The sequence below is a fragment of the Notolepis coatsorum genome (genome assembly GCF_963971535.1).
Source record: "Notolepis coatsorum genome assembly, chromosome: 2".
NCBI classification, from domain to species: Eukaryota; Metazoa; Chordata; class Actinopteri; order Aulopiformes; family Paralepididae; genus Notolepis; species Notolepis coatsorum.
Genome location: NC_140166.1, coordinates 167,153,616 through 167,179,213, shown reverse-complemented (window position 1 = coordinate 167,179,213; position 25,598 = coordinate 167,153,616). Strand labels below are relative to the sequence as shown.

General features: G+C 41.8%; 1 protein-coding gene across 4 annotated transcripts in view; it reads right to left on the bottom strand.

Moving 5' to 3' along the window:
* evi5b (ecotropic viral integration site 5b) overlaps positions 1–24,439 on the bottom strand; it is a 107,635-nt gene extending 83,196 nt beyond the window's left edge. For 2 of the 4 annotated variants that reach the window (XM_084308035.1, XM_084308037.1), the window contains exon 1: positions 17,977–18,162. The gene's annotated coding sequence lies outside the window, so the exon portion shown is untranslated. Of the gene's footprint in view, positions 1–17,976; positions 18,163–24,100; positions 24,203–24,309 lie in introns of those variants that run through there. The other 2 variants (XM_084308036.1, XM_084308038.1) reach the window with 2 other exon arrangements.
* Between the last annotated feature and the right edge of the window lie 1,159 nt (positions 24,440–25,598).

The window sequence follows — 25,598 nt, the reverse complement described above, 5'->3', positions numbered from 1 at the left end:
GAGCTGGTAAAGAGACAGAGACCTGGGTGAGCTGGTAAAGAGACAGACCTGGGTGAGCTGGTAAAGAGACAGAGACCTGGGTGAGCTGGTAAAGAGACAGAGACCTGGGTGAGCTGGTAAAGAGACAGAGACCTGGGTGAGCTGGTAAAGAGACAGAGGCCTGGGTGAGCTGGTAAAGAGACAGAGGCCTGGGTGAGCTGGTAAAGAGACAGAGGCCTGGGTGAGCTGGTAAAGAGACAGAGACCTGGGTGAGCTGGTAAAGAGACAGAGGCCTGGGTGAGCTGGTAAAGAGACAGAGACCTGGGTGAGCTGGTAAAGAGACAGAGGCCTGGGTGAGCTGGTAAAGAGACAGAGGCCTGGGTGAGCTGGTAAAGAGACAGAGACCTGGGTGAGCTGGTAAAGAGACAGAGACCTGGGTGAGTTGGTAAAGAGACAGAGACCTGGGTGAGCTGGTAAAGAGACAGAGGCCTGGGTGAGCTGGTAAAGACGGCACAGAGACACTGCTGTAGAATGAATCTGATTTCAGTATAAAAACTCTCAAACGTTCTGTTGGTCCACAAAATCAGTCCCCATTCATCGTCGTCTACGGAGCAGCTCCAGGATTTACACCTGATGACTAGGGCTGCAACGATTAGTCGACATAATCGACGACGTCGATTATAAAAAATCGTCGACGAGAAATTGTTGCGTCGATTAGTCATTAAAAAAATAAAAAAAATTATTTAATTTTTTTTTTTTTTTTTTGCACTACCTATCTTTGTGAGAGTGGCTTCTCAGGGTTCCAGACAACATCATAACATGATGATCCCATAGCAAATTTTGGACATTGAAAACATTGTTCCCCTGCAGGAGATGATGATCAGACTAGACACACAATACATTACACACGCACTCCTCTCACTCACACACAGCAATCAGAGTAAGACACACACATACACACTCCTCTCACTCACACACAGCGATCAGAGTAAGACACACACACATACACACTCCTCTCACTCACACACAGCGATCAGAGTAAGACACACACACATACACAAATTACACAGTACACACCTCTCACTCACACAGCGATCAGAGTAAGACACACACACAAATTACACAGTACACACACTCCTCTCACTCACACAGCGATCAGAGTAAGACACACACACATACACACACACACACGGACTCCTCTCACACACAGCAAACAAAAGTTATTTAAAGTACACTTCCACTTTAATTTGTATTATTTAATTTATTTATCTTGTTATGAGTGATTGCTGTATTGTTCTTCAAATACATTTTCATTTAAAGTGGCTTAAAGATCCAAATTCAAATGTTTCATGAGTCATTCTTTTAATTTGCTATGGGATCATCATGTTATGATGTTATTGTTTGGTCCTGACAAGAGTCTCAAAGTCTGGGGTGATGGTAGACAAGCAACTCTGAGGTCATGCTCAATGTCCAATCTGTTCCTCTGCTCTGTCTTCAGCTGGACCAGAGCTGAGAAGCCACTTTCACAAAGATAGGTAATTAAAAAAAATAAAATAAAAAAAAATCATTTTTTTTTTTGGTTGTTGTTTACATTGGTTTTTGATTAGTCGACTAATCGAAAAAATAATCGGCAGATTAGTCGACTACCAAATTAGTCATTAGTTGCAGCCCTACTGATGACATCACAAGTTTGAGTCTTACTTCTCTGGTTTCTGTCCTTGGGGGAAGAGTGGCTCATGTTCACAAATATTGATAGAACTTTTCCAAGCCATGGAAATAACATATTGGAATTCTTAATTTGAGTGGTGTTTCCCCTTTAAGAACGGCATTAAAGCATTAACATATGGGCAGATACGTCTGTTTACATTGGCAGAGCTTGCAGTTAGTTTACCAAAAGTTTACGCAGGTTTTCTTTTAATTATTCTTATTATATCTTCTCTAAGCTTCATATTTCTCTCCCAAAACGACTTACTGCACCTTTAACCTCATAGCGTGCACTGGCACGTATTCGTCCCGTTTTGCACTTGCGCGCAAGTCACGGCACTTTGCAAGCGTCTAGCGGCTCAGGGGTAAATATTTCGCCGAACATATAATATACCATTCGAAAGATCTATTTGTTGCCGTTCGAACGCCATCTCACTCGACCGGATCCATGCCTCGGTTCTCGGGTTACATGATGATATGTCAGGCAAGCGGCTTTTTATGCACCGCGAGTCAGATGACCACCCGGGACTCCAGATGCTCCAGAACTGCATATACCTCGATGCTGGAATATTGGAATATGGAATCTTGCAACCACTACAGAAAAATGTGAGTACACAAGTTCAAGTTCAACTCAAGTTCAGACCTCTCTTACTCTATTTCATTAGCACTAAAAGTTATTTTCCTTTTTTGCATTACTAGTAACTTCAGAATGTTATCTTTCAAAAGAGACCAGGCTCATGCATGTGCTAAGTATAAAGTATAAAGCTAAGCTTTGCAAAAAAAGTATGCAGTCCTCAAGTTCAAGTAAAAGAAAATTGTCACTTTTCTGGGTGCCTGTTAAGAGGTTAATGTACAGTGCAGTAGAATATTTCATGATGCTATCCTCCGGGCCTCCCTTGCAGGCAGTTCCCACTTGGCCCGACACCTTTTCTGGGGGAAGACCAGAGCATCTTTTGATTTCATAAAATAGTTAACGCCCACAGCACAGCAGTGGGAAAGTCCATCTTTGGAGAAGAAGGCTTTTCTAGGTGTTAAAGCTTTTGGCATGATCTAAAGTCTCAGTCACTGTTATTAATTTCATTTCACTATCAATTTATAGTAACACGTCCAAATATAGGCTACACGTCGTTGACAAGACAAGAACGGTCTCCTCAGGCTGCTGCACTGCAATTTAGCAAAAGTCACTGTGATGACAAGAGAAGACAAATTAGATCCCATGGTACCTGGTCGTATTCTGTTCAGGATCTCCAATTGAACATAGGGGATAAAACAGACACTGGCGTTGTTTTAATCAATATACAATACACTAGCTCCGTTTTCTTCTTCAGATTTACATATGGTAAAAAATCATAATAAAAAAGCCACGGATTATTCAATGCTGCGCATAATAGCTTTTCTTTTTCATAATACACCATATCTGTCCATTTTCAGCGTAGGACAGATAATCTGGTTGCTTGTTACATGGGAAAACCATCGTTTGTGACTGAAATATATATTTTAATATATATATATATTTTACACAGTAAATACATGGGGGGAAACACTGATATAGCATGAATTAGCATGGAGGGACAAACTGTACATTTCACAGTACATTTCACAAAGGGGATTTGTTTCCAAACAGATTAGCCTGCGACACCAATGCTGTAAAGCCTAAAAGAGATAGAGATTATATTAATCCCTGATTAGGTCTAAGAGAGACAGAGAAATATTTTATTTAACCCGCTCAGGGAAATGAGGAGATACATAGGATATGAGCTAAAACCACCCTTGAATATAATGTCACTAATAGAAATTCAACGAATGAGTCAGGAAGAACAGACTAGGGAATAGGGCTGACCTTAGAATTCTTTTTTGTAATTTGAAGCTTCGGGCCGAGATTCGATTTTAATTCAAAGCTTTGAGATAAAAAAAAAATATTATAATTTGTTTATATTTTTATGTTGTGGGACTTGTACAGCACTTTGTTCAACTTTGTCAGTGCTGTAAAGTTTAAACCTTTTTAAATCTTAGACAAACGAAACACTTTGCTTTCATGGAATATTGTAAGCTGTCATTTGAGGCATTATAAAAGCAGCACAATGAACACAAATCTGTCAGTGCCGAGTCCGACCTCATCTTAAATAACAAACAGCATTGCTTGTTGTAGTTAACAAAGAGAGTGATTTTGCACCAAAAAAAATAGATTTAATTTTTTTTTATACATTTGAATTTTATTTTCATATTCGAATCCCATGCCCATCGAAAGAAGCTTCGAAGCTTCGAAGTATTTAAGACAGCCCTACTAGGGAATCACTACAGAACTAGCATATGGGCCAAGGGAGCTATCGCTAAGGTATCACCTAGTATATCTATCACCTAGTATATCTATCACCTTTCATTTCCTACCTGTCGAGAGAGCAGTTATTCCAAATTAGGCAAGATTACTGTCTTTTTGGCTACAGGTCAATTCCATGAAGAAATCCAATATGTGTTCAGCGAGAAGGGAGGAGGAAAGAGAGGAAGAAAGCAAAGAAACACACAATTAAAAACGCCAGAAACACACAACTTTCTTTCCCCCACAGAAAGTCCTTCTTCTGTGATTTGTTGTCTTTCGCCTTTGGCCGGTTTTACAAAGGTGTTTAGTCATGTGCTGATCACAACGTAGAGGAGGGTCAAAGTGCTGGTTCAGAGATACCGGCAGCAGGTCTCACAGAGAGCGCGGCTTCAGGTCAGGAGGACGCAGCAGCAGGCACCGCTCAGCAAGACGCCCGCTCTGGAATTCACCTCGCAGCCAAACGTCAAAGTCTTTGCCATCAAAGCTGAAAACAAAATGTGCTGCGAACACACAAGCCTTTTTAAATCCCCCCCCCCCCCCTCATAAGAGGAAGTGTGGACGCTACCAGCAGGCAGGAAGCATTGGCGCTTCAGCTTTTCATGCATCATCACTCTTGTTCTTTCAAAAAAGAAACTAGGAGTCTTGACGTCTCAAAGGTCCTAACATCTAAAGATCTAGGCCTAGGAGGGAGGGAGGGAGGGAGGGAGGGAAGGAGGGAGAGAGAGATGGAGGGAAGGTGGGAGGGTGAGTAGAAATACAGCTCAGTGCTGTTGGAATGAAGATAGGGTCAGCTGCTGCCCTGCACACATGGTGTTACTGTTTACTATCACGCCTGGTTGCAACATCTTTCTGCAGTGCCGGCCGCTGATTAATTCATTGCGCGATGATGAGACGATGCTGACAGCGGAGAAAGAGAGATGGAGGCGAATCGTTCCCCAACTACGAGCTAATTCAGTGTTGGAGGAGTTTGTAAAAAAAGCAACAGCAAACTGATTAATCAAAAGACATGCATTTCTACCTGTGGAGAGTCATGATTTATACTGAAAATCTTTCTGAAAACACACTCAGATTGACCAAGGTCATTCATCAATTCAGTAACATTTGAGTAACCTCAGAACCATGTTTTCAAACTGTATTATCTAAAGATGATGAGTTAGAATGTTGTGTTCATGCATAGTTAAAGACAGTATAGGTTGAGTACTTTCTGGTGAGATATATCAGTCACACGTTCAGTGATTCGGATTGATTTTACAACTGCAAACACATGGGGCTGCTGTCCCAAGAATCAAAACAGACTTATATGGTTCTCTTCAGATCAAGCATTCATTTGACTGAAATGATTTCCCTTTCACTATTTTATGTTATGTTTTCAGAGGAAATCTATTTTCAAACTTTATTATATAAAGATGGTAAGTTAAAGGGGAACTATCTTATAAATGGCCTTTTTGAGTGTTTAGCATTGTTTCCTAGCTATGTGAACTTATATTAATATGATCTATGTCTCAAAATTCTCATATTGGCGCATTCTTCCAATTCTCCTCTCACAATATTCACCCTCACTGAACTGAGTCGTTTGAAAATGTGCCTATATGTGATGTCATATAGTCACTGCTGCATGTTAATGTTCAGGCGGACGACGCCGCTGCACAGTGGTTTAGGTGGCACCTGCACCTGCACCTGCGTCCCAGGCTCAAAACAGCTCGAGATCTTGAGGTAGAAAAATGCTGTTTTTGAGGACTTGATTAGAAATACAAAACAATGAATAAAAAAAAATATATATATTACAGAGGTGTTCCATAGACTCACAGGAATTGTGTAAAAGTGCCCAAATAGTGAAAGAAATAGTAAAATAGTTCCCCTTTAAGAGTGTTGTGTTTAGTCAGAGTTAAAGACAATCGAGGCAGAGTACTATCTTGTGATATATATCACATTCCCATGTGATTTGGATCCACTTTACAACTGCAAATACACAGGGCTGTCCAAACAAATTTCATATCATAATAACCACATAGTTAGTTATATGGTTCTTCGATTGCAAGGGTTCAATTTACTCGAAAATAATGCATTTATTTCCACAAAGGGAAAAAAGTTCTGAGCTTTGTGACAATGGGAGATTAGTGTGCCCGCCCCATTCACTTCATCATACTGTTGCCATGGCAGCCAGGGAGGGTGGGGGTATTGTATACCGCAATGTTTTCACATCAAGGTCTTTGTAGACAGTGCCCAACCCTATTACAGAGTACGTTTTTTTTATTATTTACCCGGAGTGCTATCTATCCATCCAGATCGTTTTGTTGTGATTCGCTTAGTTTTGATATATCTACCATCACTCCAATACAAACTACACCCCCATTCATTATTATGTGACGGCAGATATTTCTACAGCAGATTCCTCCAAAACGTAAGCAAATCACAGCGAAACACTATGGATGGATAGATATTACTCCAGGTAAGGGGGAAACTGCACGGACTACAATGTATGACGTATAGCATGCCAGTCAGGGTACCTCCCCCAATGTGCTGCTATAATGTCTGAATATCACTCCTCTCTGCTGTGGCATGCTGGGAGGGTAACATCAAAGCAAGGGGAGGCCGGCAGGCTCAACAAACTGATCGAGAAGGCCAGATGTGCCACAGGGCAGAGTCTGGACACCCTGGAGGAGGAAAGGATGGAAGATTGGAAGTCCAAACGCATCATGAACAATGACTCCCATCCGTTGTGGGGGAAGCTACGGAGCACATTCAGCCATAGACCCCACCCTGCAAGACGCCATAGACTCATCCCTGCAAGACGCCATGACCCCACCCTGCAAGACGCCATAGACTCATCCCTGCAAGACGCCATAGACCCCACCCTGCAAGACGCCAGACTCATCCCTGCAAGACGCCATAGACTCATCCCTGCAAGACGCCATAGACCCCACCCTGCAAGACACCATAGACTCATCCCTGCAAGACGCCATACTCATCCCTGCAAGACGCCATAGACTCATCCCTGCAAGACGCCATAGACTCATCCCTGCAAGACGCCATAGTCATCCCTGCAAGACGCCATAGTCATCCCTGCAAGACGCCATAGACCCCACCCTGCAAGACGCCATACCCCACCCTGCAAGACGCCATAGACCCCACCCTGCAAGACGCCATAGACCCCACCCTGCAAGACGCCATAGACCCCACCCTGCAAGACGCCATAGACCCCACCCTGCAAGACGCCATAGACCCCACCCTGCAAGACGCCATAGACCCCACCCTGCAACCACCCTGCAAGACGCCATAGACCCCACCCTGCAAGACGCCATAGACCCCACCCTGCAAGACGCCATAGACCCCACCCTGCAAGACACCATAGACTCATCCCTGCAAGACGTGCTGCGGGCGCTAGGGATGGGTACCTTTCACATTTGAACCGATACCGGTACCGGTACCTGTGAATCGATACCGGTACCCAACGGTACCTTTTTTCGGTACTTTAGTCTCAAGAAATTTTATTTACCTACCTCAGTCGTAAAAAAAAAATCCAAACTTCAAATAACTACAATTTCGAGTTTTCGGCTCGTCATTGCTCCGACTGCTTTGTTGTTGAATCAAGTCAAATCCTAGGTAAGCATATATTGTGCGTGTGAACGTTGACATGAAAAGAAAAAAGTTAAAAAAAAAAATTAATAAGAAAAAAAAAAAAAAAAAGGGCGCTCCTTTGTACCAACTGCCATACAATGACAAAATGTGGCAACAGTCCAAACCTTAGCCAGTTGGAGCTACTTCATCATCAGTGTCTCACACACACACACGAACGAACACACACACGAACGAACACACACACACGCATGCATCATCACTGGTAATTTCGGCACAGTCTGCTCAGTCAAAACTGCTACTCTTGCACTTACTTGCACAAAAACTTACTCAGCGTTAGTTTTTGTATGTGTATATTCTATCTTTAGCCTTGTATCTGCTGCATAGCCTACATATAACCCCTTTTGTTTTGCACCAGCCTAAAAATATAGCCTATGTCTTTGCACACTTGTGTGTAGCCTGTGTAATTCCGTTACATAACTCTGTAACCCTGTACTCTGTAGAGATCCGTATATATTACTTATACACGTATCCATACACATACAGCCTACTTACCCTAAACAAGTTGGCTTATGTTACATGGCCTATATTTTTCTTTTTGTTTACTTAGGCAGGTGTGAGTCGCTTCATGTGTCAAGCTCCAAGGTTTGTTCTGAAAAGTAGCAAGGACACAGTACACAACTGTCCTGACCTTCATTATCTCTAGCCTATATGTCAGTCCTGGATCCTTATCTCACGGTGAGCTTCATATCGTCTAGGACTAACCTGCACAAATAATAATGTGTTTTATTTCCTTCTTTTTCATCCACTGAGTGGGTCTATTTTAATGTGTGATCCCTTTTTAAAAATAAACCCCTGATCGGGTATTTGGTTAAAATAATCCTCGTCGTAGTAGTAGGATCCCTGGTTTTTAGCCGATCGGAACACTGTGTCATGTCTTTTGGGCTTGTCTTGGACAGGAACACTGTGCCAGGTCTTCTGGGCCTTGGACAGAAACAGGAAGTCGGGCCTCCAGGCAACAACCACCACTGTTTTTCATGACTACACCCTATTCCTGGGCTGTTGCCGGGGAGGAGGCACATTCTGGCCTCGGTGCAAATGGCCAATGTGATTTCATAACTCAACGAAAACCTACCAGTCAGCCAAGCGGAGTCAGCAAGGAAGCTTTTAATTAAAATAAAAGAACTTTGATGAATTTGTTACATTTTCCGCTAAACAAAGTGGGTTGGGCCCGGGCGCGAAATAATGTCTCCCGCGTCGGCAGACCTTGACGAAGGCCGTTTCGAGATTTATCACCTTAGGTCTTAGCAGGCAACGTCACCTCTGCGCGTGGAGGCTGCGTTGCTGTTGTGATGGCCGTCTGCGCAGGCAGTAGTAGTACTACTGCTGAGCAACGGAGCAGCGAGCCCATATACAGCAAACATCTTTCTACATCCAGTTTGCCTTTGATAACGGCCATCAATTATAGAGCGCTTCGTTTAATTTCATTACCGCCGCCAAGGAGGTTATGTAATCAGTCCCGTCTGTGCGTCTGTAATGCCCCTTTTCCACTGCATGGTACCTACTCGACTCTACATTTTCGGTTTTCCATTGCCAAAATACCTGGAACCGGGTACTTTTTGGGTTATTTTTTAGTCCCTGCTCCGTCGAGGTTCCAAGCGAGTAGAACCAATAGTATCCAGCTGCAGAGCGGCGCTCTCATGTCCTCAGGACCGGCTCTGAGGACCGCTCAGCAGCACCATCCACCCAATGGCTGAATTGCCAATGGCTGAATTGGAGTATTGCACTGTTATCATTAATTATTACAAATGAATAACCCATTCATGTTAAGAATTTATATAATATTCAATCAATTATCAAAACTCGTATCTTGGAATATACCAGTACACCCCTCTGTATTACTATTGAATGATGTTTTTGAGTTTGCAGTAAATCCACAGCTAAAGAGATTGGTTTTATCGGGTATCGCAGTAGCTAAAAAACTGATCGCATCACGCTGGTTTCAACCGGAAAAAATTTGCCGGAACTTCGGAAGGTTTGGTTTCTTACATATCTCGATGTGATTTATCAAGAAATATCTACAGCAAGAATTCTGGGTCTCAACGAATCCAAAATGTCAATGTGGTTAGAAGTGGTGGAGAGAATAAAAGCTAGCTTATAATGGTAGTGTCTGGTTAGGAGTGAGGGATAATGGAGGTACTATCCAAGGAGGGGTCCGGGAGGGGGGGTTCGAGCTGGAGCATATGTGTGTAGGGTTTTAGAAAATAGGTATTAGGGGTATATCCTGTATAAGGCATTTGTATAATTGGTAATTTCGTTGGATATATACACTGTATACGGTAAAATATTATTATAGACTTTTTTTTGTTTTCTGTTTCTGTACTTGCATGTCATTTTAGCCACCTTGATTGTTAGTTTCATTATGAATTGTGTGTCGAGTACTGACTTTTAATAATTTTTGTTTTGCAATAATAAAAAAAAAAAATTTATATAATATTATTAAATGATCTATATAATTAGAAAACAATGCCAATCCCATCTAAAGGTTCTCTTGAATGTGTCCATTAGGGCTGGGTGATTAACAGTTTACATTTTGACTTCCCACAATCATGAAAATAAGATAATCGAGATAAAAACTCGACCTATTGTGCCGCATGCCGTGTTGCTCACATTGTCTTGTGTTGTAAATACAGTGTACCCTTCCTTCACAGCAGTGCCACAATGCGCTTCTCCAGTTATTTTGAAACGTCTTTGAAGATGACAGAAAGGCAGCCTTTGATCGAGAAGAAAGGTAAAACGAATTCACTCGTCGTCATATGATGTTATCAAATCATGTTTAATAATCGTGATTTCAATATCAATCAAAATTATTGTTATTATGATGCTTGCCATAATGGAGCAGCCCTAGTTTCTATATTAGCCAAGTATTAGGGGTGGGAATCACCAGAGGCCCCACGATACGATACTATCACGATACTTGAGTCACGATACGATAGTATTGCGATACTAAATATATTGCGATATGCTGAGTAATGTATTGAGATATTAATATTGCGATATATTGCGATTTATTAACTTTTTTCAACTGCAAAGTAAAACTTTATCAACATGTTATCTAATAAAATAAAGTTCAGTCTGTTCATCTCACTTCAATAATTTTTATTGCAGAACATGGTATTTTCTCAAGCAGACAGATGTAAACAGTAAACACTGTAATCTGTGTTGCATGTACCTGACAAACTGAACTGTTTCTGTTTGTATTACAGTCATATTCCAACTTAACTGAATGCACACGTGTGCGTGGACTACTGTACTATTACAGGTATTGAAATGAACAATGCAACTTCCTTATACAAAAAAAAGAATAAATACAAAAAAATATATATATATTTCTTTTTTTATAAATAAATAAATATTTAAATATCGATACTTGGCGTCCCTGTATCGATACAGTATCGCCACGCAAAGTATTGCGATACTACTACGTATCGATATTTTCCCCCACCACTACCCAGTATGCTGCCAAACTCTGCTTGCACCGTTTCCCTTTGAAATCCAAGACGAGGACATGGGGGCATGAGATTCCATCTGCATCCCAAATGTGTGATTCCAGGCAGAACTAATTGAAAAGATGCCTATCTGGAAAATGCTGTGAGGAAAGAAGTGAAGCATGTTACTGGTTTTATGACCCGAGCGTTTCTGCTAGGCAGAGTAGGCATCAAGCCTCAACCACATAAACAGTCTGAGGAAGGCCTTTTGGCTTTTATTCAACCACATACATAGTCTGATGAAGGCCTTTTGGCTTATTGAACCACCTAAATAGTCTGATGAAGGCCCTTTGGCTTATTCAACCACATAAATAGTCTGATGAAGGCCTTTTGGCTTATTCAACCACATAAATAGTTAGCCCCTTTCGTGATTGTGATGCACCGAGTGAATCCACAGTCACTCTCAGCTACGCCGCGACCAGGCTAAAAAGAAACTACCAAGCGTGATCGGGGGGCTCGGGGTGGGTAAAAAATATATCAGATATGAATTTCAAAGATACCCAGCGTACAATATGGGTTTAACACAGCTTTACAGTGGGGTCTGGAAGCTCGGAGTTGCTAATAAACAGTTTAAATCATTGTTACAAAACGAGTGGTACTTACAGAGCGAGCCGTCTATTTCCGCCATTGGTGTCACCGCGCATGCGCACCAGGCAGCCCCCCGATCACACTTGGTTGTTTCTTTTTAGCCTGGTCGCGGCATAGCTGAGAGTGACTGTGGATTTCACTCTGTGCATCACAGTCACGAAAGGGGCTAATCAATAGTATGATGAAGGCCTTTTGGCTTATTCAACCACCTAAATAGTCTGATGAAGGCCCTTTGGCTTTATTCAACATTTCCATGACTACACACAGTACACCCTATTAGGTTCCATTAGATTCAGCATGTAGGCTAACGTTATGTGAAGCATTAAGAATGGCAGTGTGCTTGAGTCTCTTTTTCAAGCAGCCTCACATCTTATGCCCAATTCTGTTTATCAATACAGATATAAGTAGTAAGGAATATAATGTTTATGAATGATGCAGGTGACCTCAGGCAACATCCATCTCAGCAAGCCGTGTCCCCATAAATCTCTTGGATGTAGGAGAGATAGTTTAGTTTCATTCCTTTGCCAAAGAACTGGAAGGAGAATGGGCCCCTGAGATGCAGTATGCATAGCTAATTAAAGTCCCAGTCTGACAAACGCCTCGGAACAGAAAAACATCATGACGATCGGAACTGAAACCCAGCAAGGATCACAGGGAAAGCCTCTGCAACTGCACAGTAATCAAAGGCTTTCCATCACGGTTACTAAGTAGGTAAACCACAGGCAACGCTGTCAGGAAATCTTAATCTTCGACAAATGTTACTCTGTGAGTCAATGAGACTTTTAAAAGACAATCTTTTTTTTTAACAATCATTAGCCGAGGTGAACAATTTATTCGAGGACTAATATGATCTGTCTGGCAAACAGGAATGATTTCTTGCACAGCATCATGTCCTCCACATGCCGGCTGTCTGAGGCAGTAAATCAGGACAGAATCATGTGGCGCAGCATTGGAGAACAGAAGCTGAATGGCCATCTTCAAACGGAACATACATTCCATTTGCTGTGAGGGTACGAGAACAGAGGGCCGACAGAAACGTCCCACTGACTGATGCTTCATAAAGTCATTAAAAAAAAGTCTGATCGTGGTCATATAGGACTAGGTCGACCTCTAGAGAGGATTGCAAGGTGCAGCATCGACACACCACTTTCTGTCAGAATGTATTGTCAAAATTTGTCAGTGTAGGGAAGTATGTTGTAGAACAGTTTACCTACCACCATTCAAGAATGTCCAACTTTTAAACTAAATTTTTTTTTCTACTACAACACCAAGCATGTGACCATATATATATATAGGACCTTTATGGTCTTGGTCCTTTTAGCTTTGTAGCCATGTATTTGTAAATGATTGTTCTTTTGTTTTAAAGGAAAACGCCAACATTTTGGAAAATTATTTGCCATCTACCCTGGAGTTAGACAAGAAGATACATACCTTTTTCTTCTCTGTGCATGCAGTAGGAGTAGGAAGACGTTGGGAACTAGGCTAATGGCGGAACCTACTTCCAGTGACTGATGCTAAGCTAGGCTAACGGTGTGAGTCTTCCTACTCCTACTGCATGCACAGAGAAAAAAAAGTATGTATCTTAACACTTTGAGTGCCAGCCACGAGAAATCTTGTTAGTTCATGCCATGCGTTGAGTGCCAAGCAACGAGAAATCTCGTTTTTAATCGTTATTTTTTTTATTATCGATTTCCATAAATGTTTCATCAATCTAGCCTCACGTTACCACTGGGACTCTGTCTGAGTTTGAACAGGGAAAATACCGCCCCCTATCGTCTGCCGGATGGTAATGCACCCTTTGGATTGGATTGAATGAAACGCATGGGGAAAAGAATGTCCGGAATCCACATTTTACTTGTCAGGCATGTGATCCGAGACGATTGCAGTCTTCGCCGACCCTCAGAACAGCGTGGAATCGGTATTTCCAGTACCCAGCGTTGGATCAATAAACGCGATCGATATTTGGAATGGCGATCAGGAATTGGAATAATCTTTTTGGAGAACATCTGATCTGAGGTAAGGATTCTATTTTACCAGTCTTGGGATAATCAGAGCTCTTTTCACCTATATCTCAGCGTGTCCCATATGTGTGTGTGTGGCTGTGAGTGTGTGTGTGCTGATGAGGAAATAAGATAAATCGATTTTTCAGCCCGCTTCTCTAGCGTGCATAAGTAAGTACACATATACTATCGATAATCTAGCGTTTATTTGAAAATGATTCATAAATAGGCCGAAAAATGACAACGTGTTTTTGTGTATTCCAGTAAAGCGCGATTCCTGCAGAAACTTTTCTTTCTTTCTTGAAGTTTCAAAAAACTAGCGTTTTTCAAAATGGTATAAAACGGAAATGAACCGATTAAAAAACAATCCGTTTCGACAATGTTGACTGCAAACAAGTCATTGATAAGCGACGGGCGTATTAGACACATAGCCATAATTTAAGATATAGTTTATGCGTTCGCAAATGTGATCGCCCTCCCATTGACTACAGTGCTGGCACTCAAGCGCTATTTTTGGCTCCCCCTGCTGGCACTGAAAGTGTTAACTTAACACTCCATTTTGGGAACCCTGGAGTTAGACAAGAAGATGCATACTTTTTTTCTTCTCTGTGCATGCAGGAGTAGGAAGACGTTGGGAACTAGGCTAATGGAGGAATCTACTTCCAGTGACTGATGCTAAGCTAGGCTAACGGTGCGCGTCTTCCTACTCCTATTCCTGTCTTATTACTTGTGTTGCACATCGCTGCAGGTATGACCCCCCCCCCGCATTTCACTGTATGCTTGTATGCCGTGACAAATAAAACTCTTGACTTGACTTCTGCATGCACAGAGAAGAAAAAAGGTATGTATCTTCTTGTCTAACTCCAGGGTAGACGGCAAATAAGCTAATTTCCCAAAATGTTGGAGTTTTCCTTTAACATGTTTTTATATTTCTTTGTTTTTGTATTTTTATTTGTTTTATGTTTGGAGACTGAGGATGAAAATGAGCATCCCTTGCTAAATCCTGTGTATTTACAGTGCATTATATGTATTGTCCATTAATAGATGCTGTCCCTTCCAAATAAACGAATAAATGAAATAAATGAAGCCCCTCCACTTCACACACACAGTGGGCCGCTCAGATCTGTGCAGTGTACACCGAGCTTTTCAATGGTCTCCCTAAAGGCTATTCTTCAATATGCAGCCACAGAAGGCAACCTGCTAACGTTACCCAGCATCCTCAACGTGTTATAGCCTGCAACCAACTACTGCCAATTGAGTTAGCGTCTGCTGTTGTCATGCCGTCACTTTGCTCTGTATGCGAGCTGTCCTGTTGTCTTTGTATCGTGTGTGACTATCATACTGGGAAATGTGTAAGTCGTTGAATATCTCTTTCACCAAGACAAATTCCTGTTTTGTTCCTTGTACTACTACTTGGCAAATAAAGCATTTCATATTCTGATTCCAATGGTTGCACAGCCTGAATAATAAGACAAATGTCTGTTCCAGTGTATACCAATTAGCCAAATCACTAAATACCTAGGCCTCGATTACGACTTTTTTTAAGTGATGGAAATCTGTAATTTAGACAATAATCTGCGGAACATTCGATTAAATATCTATAGTCAAGTCTACACCGGAAATGGGAACCTGGCGATCCACAGGCCACACTTAAACACCAAAATATGGCCCCTGATCAATTTCTCACTTCAATGTGCAGTAATAAGCACCAGTTCTCAAACCCTAATGCAATGTACAAAAAAGGCTGACATAACTAGCGTTATAAGGCTAATTAAAAGTGCAACTAATTTAGGCTTATAATTATGCGGTAGCACTGTTATGTTCCCCAAAGGTTACGCATAAGTATTCTGGCGAGCATTTCAGTTTTCTAAAAATACAATCCAATAATAGCTGAATGGTATACAACTAATTGCTGTAGTAGCACAATGTATGCATCTCAGTCTACATAGGTTATTAGCAGTAGCTAATTCTTACTCATAACAGGTGTATTATACTGCAACATGGCTTTTTAATATTAGTTCCAGAGTACACACTCACTGCAGACATTATTTTAGCCCCACCAGCATCAGAGTTGTCCATCTCTGGTCTAGACTTCAGCTTAAGTACAGGATAGCAAGCTTTCTGTCCAAAAAAAGAAAAGGAGATAAGTGCCTGACTGGAACGAGTACAGACAAGCGATTCTTGCCTATCTCTAGTCTCTCACACACACACTCTCCACTAGCTGCCAAAAGGTGAATGGCTGTTCAGCCTGCATGATGAGTTGTATTGGTTTAGGGGACTGTGATTTGAGGTAGGGGAGGAGATCCAAATTATATCAAAGCTTCAGCCAACCCCAACCCAACCCCCCCCACCTCCAATGTACAGCCCCCACACACCCACTCCAAGTTCAAGTTCAAGTTCAAGTTCTTTAATAGTTGTCATACAGAAGTACAGAATACTTTCATACAAAATGCTTCTTACTGTTACGCTCCAGAGACTGTGCTAGACAAGATAGTATCAAATAACATAATAACATAATATAGCATGAATTTAGAAGAAGAAAATGAGGTCACAGTGTTCGGTATAGACATATGTACAATGTTCTGAGTTACCATATAATATACAATACACAATACTATGCAGTGTACTAATGTACAGTACTATCTAGTGCAAAGCAGAAATGGGATGAGGTACAATTTTAGGTACAATTTACAGTAAGGTGTACGAGTTGTAGTGCAATCCTTCATCCATAAATATAAAGTGTGGGGAGTGGGTGCTACAGTGTGTTTGTTTAAAGTGGGTGTGTGCTATAAAGTGTGTGGAGTGGGTGCTACAGTGTGTTTGTTTAAAGTGAGTGTGTGCGTGTGGATGTGTGTGCTATGTGTGTTTGGTGGTTGTTGTTGTGTAGTGTTCATTCATTGTTCGTTTAGCAGCCTGATGGCCTGGGGATAGAAGCTACTTCTGAGTCTTTCTGTGCTCGCCTTGAGACTCCTGTATCGCTTGCCTGACGGCAGCAGTTCAAAGAGGCAGTTGTTCGGGTGGCTCGAGTCCTTAATAATTCTCTTAGCCTTCCCCTTGCAACGCTTGTAGTAAAGCGTCCACCCACCCAACCCCCTCCAATGTACAGTTTCTACGTCAAATGTATATACACTCTTTTTCTGGACACTTTTGTATCACAAACAGTACTGTATTTGCAAATCTGATATGTCATAAATGTATAGATGTAGCAGTACTGTCTATCTGTATGTCATGTATGTCATATATGTTATGATTAATTGAAAAAGGGGGACCCTGATGTAAACAAGACGAAAGTCTTTATCTGGTCTGCATCCCCTTAACAATTGTATGTATTGTACCCATTCTGCAATCTGTTAATAAACTTTTCAATCAATCAATCAATCAATCAATCACTATGAATTGAAAATGGGGGACCCTGATGTAAACAAGACGAAAGTCTTTCTCTGGTCTGCATCCCCTTAACAATTGTGTGTATTGAGCCGTACTGTATTGTACCCATTCTGCAATCTGTTAAATAAAGTTTTCATTCATTCATTCAGCATTATAGCATATTAGCAGCCGACATGCAATTCCCTCCTGTAAGAGAGACACCTTGATACTTTGTATTTGGACCAAGATGAAATGCCTATATATTTAGTAATGCCAAGGCAGTATTGAATAGCTACGAACCATAATAGTTTTAGGAAGTATCCGAAGTGGGATGGTGGGTAGCATTAGTCCTCCTTAGCATTAGTATATTCTAATAAGTATGCTTGGTTGATACGAGTATGGAGCAGTCTGTAATCCTGTTAGGCTATCTGTTGGTTTCTCTATGTATCTGTATCACCCATAGCCCTGATATAGGACATTCGTCGTTTCTGCTAGACACTCAAATTACAATGATAAGCCCATGCAAGACAAGTTAGTGTGCTACCTAGTTGGCTTATAGACGCTACGAACCAACGAAAAAAAACATGAACTTCCACGAATTATGGTAATATTTCTTGGTCCAGGTGATAGTCTGGTTCCTTCTTTACAAACCAAATGGTGAACACTGCGATGGAACAGCAAACACGTTCCGAGTCTACGCCACCAATTTAGCGAATCAATTTGCCTGGAAGATCAAAAAGTTAGGACACAAATACGGCAGCTATAATTGTCTGGTGTCATACAGTAACATGTCCTCAGCCAGAGACAGAATGGTGGTCAATAACTGCCCCGTGAAAGTTGACTAATGTCCTCCTCCAGAAAATAGATTGAGACCCCAAAAGACAGAACCCTCCGTTACCTTGACCGCTTTCAGTCCGACCTTATCGAACGTATTTTACTTTCCATTCGCCAGACTCTGGCTGCCGCTGCACGGACATAAGAAAGTGCTTGCAAATACTTTTTTAAGCAAATGCGTTGTATTTTCCCAAGTTGGCTACAACAACACATCAAAAGCTAACGCTGGCTAGTTTGTATTTCCATTGCCTCCACGGTCCAGCCCATGAAGCCGAGGACGTGGACAACACCAGTGTCTGCGATGGAGCGCCGACAGACGTCGGCCTACCAAATGTTTACATCCTACGGAGCATGCGCACCCAGCTCAGTGTGACACAGTATCGCCATCTAGTGTTACTATTGTGTGACTGCCCCTCTATGTTTTCGTGTTATAGCCTGAAGGCAACCTGCTAACGTTACCCAGCATCCTCAACGTGTTATAGCCTGCTGCAACCAACTACTGTTGTCATGCCGTCACTTTGCTCTGTATGCGAGCTGTCCTGTTGTCTTTGTATCGCGTGTGACTATCATACTGGGAAATGTGTAAGTCGTTGAATATCTCTTTCACTTAACCCTAACCATAACCCTAACCTGCAACACGGAACACAGAAATGCAAATGCTGTCGAGTCTTCACTGCTTGTAAAAATAAACAGCACAAACTGACTACTTCACAGTAAAACCGAGTACAAGCCCGAATGCCTGATTACTTTTACCAACAGATTTCCAGTTCCGCGTTCGCGTTCTGCGCTCTGATTAGCCACTGACGTTTCTGGTCGGCCAATCGTGTGACGCCTGTTTCTTTCACCAGTTAAGCTTAGGCACTCTTTCGAAGTTGGTTAAGGTTAGAGTTTGTCTTAGAACAGGGCGATAGAACACCAGCCCTGATTCCATACTCTAACCTTAACCAACTTCGAAAGCTTAACCAGTGATAAACTAGGCGTTAGGTAGTTTGCTGCTGTTCGAGGCGTAAATGGGCGCGTCACGCGATTGGGCGCACATGTCACATGACCAGAAACGTCAGTGGCCAATCAGATCGCACCAGAAACGTCAGTGGCCAATCAGATCGCAGAACGTGAACGCGGAACTGAAAATCCGTTGGTACAAAACTAGACACAGCCAGAATGCGTCCAATCAGATCGCACCAGAAACGTCAGTGGCCAATCAGATCGCAGAACGTGAACGCAGAACTGGAAATAGGTTGGTAAAAAACTAGACGCAGCCCGAATGCACAGTCAAACCGAGTACAAGCCACGAAGCCCCGCCCACGCACAGTCAAACCTAGTCCAAGCCACGAAGTCCCGCCTCAAACCTAGTCCAAGCCACGAAGCGCCGCCCGCTTAATTATTTAAGGTAACCAACTTGCGGGCGGTTAGGTGGCGTAGCGGAGATTGCGTTCGTCACCAACCCCGGAGCTGTGAGCTGGATTCGCCTGTTCTAATCCAGCTCACAGCTCCGGGGTTGTCACCAGCCTGGCTGGCCGCTCACACTAATACAATTGGCAGTATTAGAGGGTGGGAGAAGCTGGCGGGGTGGGTCCGGGTCGTTGTAAACAGCGACTCCTACAGTTCGGTCGGGGCGCCTGCTAAGCGCGGATAGGACCTGAGTGGGATAGTGTGATCCTTCCACACGCTACGCCCTCTCAGGGAGGATCCGCGCTGCCAGAAACAGACTAAGAAATGACGTAAACTCCATGATAAAAACTGCAAAAAAAAATTTCATCAATGACAAAACTGAGGAAAACAAAAATAAACCACGTGAACTTTGGAAATTACTCAATAATCAACTAGGCTGCAGTAAAAAACTTAAAACCAGGTTCTCAAACATAAACATAAAGACGGACAACACGCTCATCACAGACAAACTGGATGTAGCCAATTACTTAAACACTTTCTTCACAAACATAGCCACAACACTGGTAAACAAACTACCCTCCCACTCAGGGCAGTATGGGGTAGAACACATAGTAGCATACTACAAGAACCTAGGCGTCCACAAAGACGATTTCAAACTGGAAATGGTAACTACAGATGAGGTACTCAATAAACTGAGCGCCCTCCAACCGAACAAGGCCACTGGCCATGACAACATCCCCTCCAAATTCCTCAGAGACTCAGCAGCCGCCATCACCCCAGTCATCACACACATAATAAACCTCTCCATAAAACAGGGACACGTCCCCAAGGACTTCAAAATAGCGAGAGTAACACCCCTGCACAAAAAGGGCAGCAAATTAGACCCAGGCAACTACCGCCCTGTTTCTATCCTTACATCCATCTCGAAAGTCATGGAAAAAATAGTATACGAACAGGTCGAAAAGTACCTTACGGATAAAAATCTAATCTACGAATTCCAATCTGGCTTCAGAACATCCCACTCCACTGACACATGCCTTCTCTATTTGAACGACCACATCAAGCAAGAGGTGGACGCGGGCAAATACTGCGGCATGGTCATGCTAGACCTACAAAAGGCCTTCGACACTGTCAATCACACCATTCTGATTGACAAGCTAAAAGCAATTGGTTTTGATAGTTTATCAGTGAGCTGGATACAATCCTACCTGGAGGGGAGAGAACAGATGGTGGAGGTAAACGGTACCCTATCCCCCCCCTCACAGTGAACTGTGGTGTTCCACAAGGAAGCATACTAGGACCACTACTGTTCCTAATTTATGCAAATTACATGTCGTCAGCTTGTGACTGCAACTTGTTCCTGTTTGCGGACGACTCAGCCCTGCTGGTCTCTGACAAGAACAAGTTACAGGATGAAAAAACCCTCAGCTCGGAACTAGGCAAAATCTGCATATGGCTCGCCGACAACAAACAGATCAAAACAGAGTCCATTCTCTTCGGTTCAAATAACAAACTCAGCAAAACAGACAGCTTCTCAGTTACAGTGGGTGACAATATTGTCACAAGGAAAGATGAAATTACCTACCTGGGTTCCATCCTAGAGGCTAATCTTTCCTGTGACAAAATGGCATCCAATGTAATAAAAAAAAGTCAATCAACGAACTCGATTCTTGTACCGGATCTCCTCCCTGGTAAACAAGAATACCCTGAAGACTCTGGCAGGAGCACTCATTCAAGGGTACTACGACTATGCTTGCACCTCATGGTACCAAAGCACCTCAAAGGCACTAAAAACCAAATTACAAACATCTCAAAACAAACTAGTCAGACTACTGCTTGACCTGACTCCTAGAACCCACCTCACCCCTGCACACTTTGCCAACCTAGGATGGCTTAGAGTAGACGACAGAGTACAGCAACTTGCAATGGGCCTGGTCTACAAGATACACTACACGACCAAGGTACCCATGTACATGTCAAAATACTTCCCAAAGGTCAGTGAATACCACGATCACAACACCAGAGGGAGCTCCACAAATCATGTAAAACCCAGATTCGGCTCAAACAAGGGACTAAACACGTTTAGCAATTATGCCACAACAATGTGGAACGCCCTACCCAATGCTGTAAAGGAATGTAAATCACTACCCACCTTCAAAAACACTCTCAAAGAACACCTACGGGAGACTGCAATTCAAAACTGGCCCCTACAAATGTCCTAACCCAGTTGTACAATAAAGACCAAGCATGGCTTTGTCAGTATTCCAATGTACAGCCCCACCCAACCCCACCCCACCTACCCAACCTCCTCCAATGTACAGTTTCTATGTCAAATGTATGTCAGTATTCCAATGTACAGTGTGTGTCCCCCCCCCTACCCAACCCCCCCCCCCCCCCCCCCACCTCCAATGTACAGCCCCACCCCACCTACCCAACCTCCCCCAATGCACAGTTTCTATGTCAAATGTATATACTCTTCTTCTGGATTTTTTTGTATCACAAACAGTACTGTATTTGAAAATCTGGTATGTCATAAATGTATAGATGTAGCAGTACTGTCTATCTGTATGTCATGTGTGTCATATGATGAATTGAAAATGGGGGACCCTGATGGAAACAAGACGAAAGTCTTTCTCAGGTCTGCATCCTCTTAACAATTGTATGTATTGAGCTGTACTGTACTGTACCCATTCTGCAATCTGTTAATAAACCTTTCAATCAATCAATTCAATCAAGGTGAAAAGAAGCGGTTGATTGGCTGGACGTGTGTCGGAGGAAGCATGTGATAGCCTCCACTCTCCCAGATGATCTGACTGTGGGGGGTAAGTGCGCAGCGACCAGGAAGGGATTGGGAATTGGCATACGACTAACATTGGGATGGGAGAAAATCGGAGGAAAAATGGAGGGGGGAAAAGATCAATAAAAAAAAAAAAAGTAACCAACTTGCGTTCTTTCGGAGTTGGTTAAGGTTATGGTTAAGTTTAGGCATTGTTTCGGAGTTGGTTAAGGTTAGGGTTAAGGTTAGGCATTGTTTCGGAGTTGGTTAAGGTTAGAAGGGTTAAGTTTAGGCGCTGTTTCGGAGTTGGTTAAGGTTAGAGTTTGTCGCAGAGAATGGCAATAGAATGCAGCCTATTTCCGCACTGCCGCTCTCTCGCGTTGCCGCGGTCACATGGGCGTCGTGGCCAATCAGAGAAACGCTGAACACAAGTTGGCTGCCTAAAATATTGACGCGCCCCGCCCAGACGTTGGGCTTGCGGCTCTGCAGATATCCCCTATTGGAAAACGGTGATATGTGCGGAAATAAGCAAGACAGAGATAAAATCAAATGATTAGTCTGTCTGGAGGATGACTTTTCTATATGCTCTTACTTCACCTGAAGGCCCCACATGCCTTAGTTACATTTATGATGAATTGAAAATGGGGGACCCTGATGTAAACAAGACAAACGTCTTTCTCTGGTCTGCATCCCCTTAACAATTGTGTGTATTGAGATTGTACCCATTCTGCAATCTGTTAATAAAGTTTTCAATCAATCAATCAATCAAAACGGTTACATTGTTTGTCTCGCTCCCGCAGAGCTGAGCGTGAGAGCGCGGAGTTGGGCAGTGGTCTTATGTGTATTATTTGAGCCGTACTGTATTGTACCCATTCTGCAATCTGTTAAATAAAGTTTTCATTCATTCATTATATTGTCCTTGTTCTAACATTAACACTATTATATATGTTAAACAATTAAATTGGCAGTCATACATGCTTTTTATGCTGTCTTGTTTTAAGAAGACTGTATAATGATGGGTGACTATACATGTAATTACATTATAAACCAAGTTCAAAGACAAGAGTCAGTAATTCTGTATCTGATTTTTGTATACTAGTTTTGGTATATTACACTGTTGGTAACCTGTGGTTGCCAAACTATTCTGCCAACTTTCAGGTGAGTAAAATTAGTTGCATTTCTATGGGGATGGATTATGATGATGGCTAATATATATATATATATATATATATATATATATATATATATATATATATATATATATATATATATATATAAAAAAAAAGTGACATATAACATCCTAAATAGCCTCAATATGCCTTGACAAAGGTAGGTATCCACAAATATATTATATGTATTATGCATTTAATTGGATCTTGGAAAAAAACAGACTTCAATGCCAAAAAGGAACTGCTTAATCCAAAATGTCACTATCAAATAATATGATTCCTCATATCAGTAGGATACCAATAATAATTTAGTGCGGCAGTGATAGTCTCAGAATTCAGGGGAGAGTTCACTGTGACCCATTGTCACCTCACCTCCATATATTTATATTTGTAAACACTACTGGATCCTACACTGTGAACAGAACGTCCAATAATGTTAATGTTATTCACTTGTGCCTTGTATATCTTCTACCATTTTCTTTTAAAGATCTCTTTTTTTTTGCATTAGCTTGTATTTAAGTTGTTATTTTTTAGTTAAGTATTGTGTGATCTGCGTGATTTTATGAGAAAGGCCGGACTAGCAAACTAAGATTTTCATTGTACCGCAAACTGTCTGTTTAACTGTGCACATGACAATAAATAATCTTGAAACTTGAATCTTGAATGAGAACAGACAGTTGACCTTTTTTTATATATTTATTTCCCAACCCACTTTCATGGCAAATGGATTGTCTTGACATAACTGGAAAGCAAATTATGTGTTATCTGGTATAATGTTATAACACTGACATAGAGTTGTGCGCTCTAGTCTAGGAGGTCATTCCTGAGAAGTAGGGAATGTCATTTCTCACCTCATTGGAAAGTGTTTCCAGTGGAAGTTCCAGAGCATTCAGAATAGAAGACGTCTGCCACAAAACCAAGAAAATAAAAACTTCCGACTGCCAAGAATGACCCTTCAAAGTAAAAGCAGAACATTTATGAATTACTTTTGTTGGAAAAAAAAACTGGCTTCAGTGTACAATCAGAACAATATGAAACAAAACAATAGTGTTAATCTCACCGGACAGGCCTCTGCTATTATTATTATTTCCCTTCACACAGACCCCACATTTACCCTTAACTCCATAATTTAGTGATAGAATGTCCATATACGTGTCATAATCCACGTCATAATCCGACCATGCATGAACTATACCCTGTCAATGAAAATGTGACTTGTTACATTATCTTGATTCACATACCAAGAGGTGATCAAACCCACTTTTCAGGTTTCACAAGGATGCTCTGACACAGATCTCTCACGTATTATGCTAGAGACACTCCTCTTACAGTGATTAATGCAGTAGGCTAAACTTTCCAACACCATAGTAACCAAAGGAATTGTACTCACCACGAGGTATCCAAAACGTGACACCCTTTGTGTGTGAACAACAATAAATCGCTGTGGGCCGCCTTCCACCCCCCCCCCCCCCCCCCAACCCCCCCAATGTACAGTTTCCTCCCCCTCAAATGTATATTATTCTCTGTTAGAAACTCTGTCTGTAAATAGACAATACTGTATATTTGTATATCTTGTATGTCATAAATGTCTGGATGTAACAGTACTGTATATCTATCTGTATGTCGTGTATGTCATAAATGTTATGAATTGAAAATGGGGGACCCTGATGTAAACAAGACGAAAGTCTTTCTCTGGTCTGCATCCCCTTAACAATTGTGTGTATTGAGCCGTACTGTACTGTACCCATTCTGCAATCTGTTAATAAAATGTTCAATCAATCAATCAATCAATCAATCAATCAATCAATCAATCAATCAATCAATCAATCAATCAATCAATTAATCTGATGTAAAATAGGCCAATGCTGTAAAACAGAATTGGTCATATTTCTCCTACAATCTTAGATAGATCAGTCAATGAACATGAACAACTCTCTCCCAAAGGTGGGAACCAGAGGATCTTTAATCTGTGAATTATAGAATGTTTGTTTGAGATTTCATATCCAAAAAATGAGTCTTAGTACTAACGAGTAAGTGCTGGAGAGCTAACGGCTGGTGAACTTGAGAACTGTTAGGACTATCTGACTCTTAATAATAAATAGGCTACTGCACAGACTCTGGTGCAGTGTGTTACTATGGTCTGGACCATGTATACCATCATCGCTATTACTACTGTCTGATTAAGTCCTGCCACTCACGTTCACTGTTATCACTATTGTAATTACTACTTGCACTTTGTTCTATGTTCTATTATTATTACTACCTATCCTACCTGTACCCCCCCCCCCCCATGCTGCTATTTCCCCAAGGGGATTAATAAATAAACAGCTGACTTGAGTTGTATGAACC